Consider the following 2,627-nt stretch of genomic DNA (forward strand, 5'->3'; position numbering starts at 1 on the left):
TATACCAATGGTTCCCAAAGTGGGTGGTACCTCTTGGGGACGCTGGAACGTTCTAGGAGGAGCGTAAGTGGCTTCATGAGCAAAAGGGGGCGTTCAGTTGAAGTAAGGAAGCGGTGAAATAATAAAGGAAAACAAATTAGGTGCAGAAACAAAATTATCAACCAACGTCTGATGATGTAACTGTTGTATAACGTAAGTAAAGATTTTAATGGTTGCTTTATTTTCCAAGGAAACGTACAAAATGCAAGTTACAGCCAACCGGCGTTGAAATTCCAAGACAAGTCTTAACAAGTAAAGTGTTGGAGGGTGCGCACTTTCAAGTGATCGAATTTTACAAGTCCAGAACGCATTTGCTGAGATATGTGAATGTCATGACTTATTCACTCTATAATACTATAAATACGTGAGACGTATGAAATCAATTATAGATTGTTTCTGAATTGTGGACAAGCAGTTAGCAATCTGATGTAGTGCATAAAACTTTTAGTGCATATCCGATACCTAGTCGATACCTTACTTACACGGATTACATACAAAGTAAATTATTATTGTTAAGCAGGTATCACGTGAGCATTTTATACCGTTACTTGTAAAAATAATTTGGTTTAGTTATGAGAAGTTACATTCTAGCAATTTTGTAAATTTCACATTTTTACAAATAATATCATGGCTGAACCCAAGAAGAAATGTAAATGATATAATATCGAATATTTGAAATACGGCTTTATTCAATTGCCTACAAATAAAACGTGACCAATGTGCTTTATTTGCCAAAAAGTTTTTTTCAAATGAATCTATGAAGCCTTCAAGACTAGAAGAACATTTGACAAAAGGATTTATCGTATTTTAAAGCACTTAAAAGAAAATTTGAAACAACCAAATTGGCAGGTATGTTTTCAGCCGCATCCAAACTAGATGATGATGGCTTGCGCTCTTCATACATTTCCTTACTGATTGCTGAATCTGGAAAACTGCATAATGTGGGTAAATAACTAATTCTACCAGCTGTTAGTGAGGTCGTACGCACTGTACTGCAGCCAGCCTCTGATATTATCATGACAATTCCATTGAGCAATAATACAGTGCAACGAAGAATTGATGAAATGGCCCAAGATGTTGAAGACTCGTTATGTGAGTATTTAAAAACAACATATCTCTCTCCATACAACTCGATGAGTGTACTTTACCAGGAAGCCTTACTTTTAGCATATATACGATACATAAAAGAAGAAAAAAATTGCCAAGAATTATTATTTGCTAAAAATTTTTGTTCTAACTGACACTAAAGCAGAATCGATACTTCATTCATTGGAATAGTTTTTTAAAGAAAAAGAAATCCCTCTGAATAATATCTTGTCAGTTGCTACCGATGATGCTCCAGCGATGGTGGGGCGCTATCGCGTTTTTTTTTTTTTTTTTTTTTTTTTTTTTTGCATATTTCAAAGAGGTGGTGCCAAATGTATTTACTGTGTGATTCATCGTCAACATTTAGTTGCCAAATATTGCCTACACAGTGATTGCCTACACAAGTCATTATATTATGTAATTACAGCAGTCAACAAAATCAAAAGTCATTCATTGAATGACAGAATTGTTTGGATAATTTGTATTGAAAACAATGAAGAATTCAATCGCTTGCTGATCCCTAAAGAAGTTCGTTGTCTATCAAAGTGTGTCCATTTGAATCAATCGATTTTGTAAACTCTTTGACGCAGTGCTACAGGTTTTAGAAAACAGAGATGATTCTTTAGGAGCGAATTTGATTGATTTCAAAATTGGCATAGCTTATTTGACCGATTTGTTTAAAAAATTTAACGAAATAAATAGCTCCAAGGAGATGAGCTAAATTTCATAAAAACAGAAGCTCATATTTCTTCGTTTGGGTCAAAACTTGCCTGTTCAAACGAAACTTAGGGCGAGGAGAATTCAGCCCGTTTCAAAATCTATCGCAGTGGAAAAATGTGATGAAGACGTGCTCAGCTATTGTTAGCACTTGGAGGCTCTCCATTGTGGTTTCTACCAATGATTTAAAATTATTCTTGAAATAAAAATAAACATACCCGATTGGATTTTGGACCCGTTTTCAAATACAAAAACAGAAGAATCTTTGCAGTTACAAGAATAAATAATAGAAATAACAACAAATGAGAATTGAAATTAAAATTCAAAAACGGATACCAACAGTTCTAGTTGCAAGAGCAGATGCCCATGATTTATCCTGGATTGTGGGCTGTAGTAAAAAAGTTTTTAATCGCATTTCCATCATCATATTTAGTGGAATGTGAGTTCAGTGCGGTCACAAATCTTTTATCTAAAAAGAAGGAAAAAATAAAATGACAAATATAAAGCCAAATATCTATAAATTGTTAGCAGCACACCAGACTCATCGTTCTCATTAGGATTGTTTTTTTTAATATTACTGATCGTTATTTACTATTTAAGAGCCTGCGTAGCTCAGTGGATGTGGCGTTTGCCAACCACGGCGCTTGGCCGCACGAAGGAAGACTTGATTTCGAGTCTAGTCGACGACTAGAGGAAATTTTTCTAAGCCTTTTTTCGACCGGTTCCCGAGTTAGTCGATCTCTGGCATGGGCAAGCAGGTTTTTCCTCCCGGAAACTCGGGTTTT

The 2,627-nt window shown here is 35.2% G+C and overlaps 1 pseudogene; it reads left to right on the forward strand.

Moving 5' to 3' along the window:
• The first annotated feature begins 666 nt into the window (after window positions 1–666).
• Window positions 667–1,846, forward strand: LOC150104952 (protein ZBED8-like; annotated as a pseudogene).
• The last annotated feature ends 781 nt before the right edge of the window (window positions 1,847–2,627 follow it).

This window comes from Typopeltis vanoorti, chromosome 7 (assembly GCF_054136105.1).
Source record: "Typopeltis vanoorti isolate ZY-2024b chromosome 7, IOZ_Tvanoo_1.0, whole genome shotgun sequence".
NCBI lineage: Eukaryota > Metazoa > Arthropoda > Arachnida > Uropygi > Thelyphonidae > Typopeltis > Typopeltis vanoorti.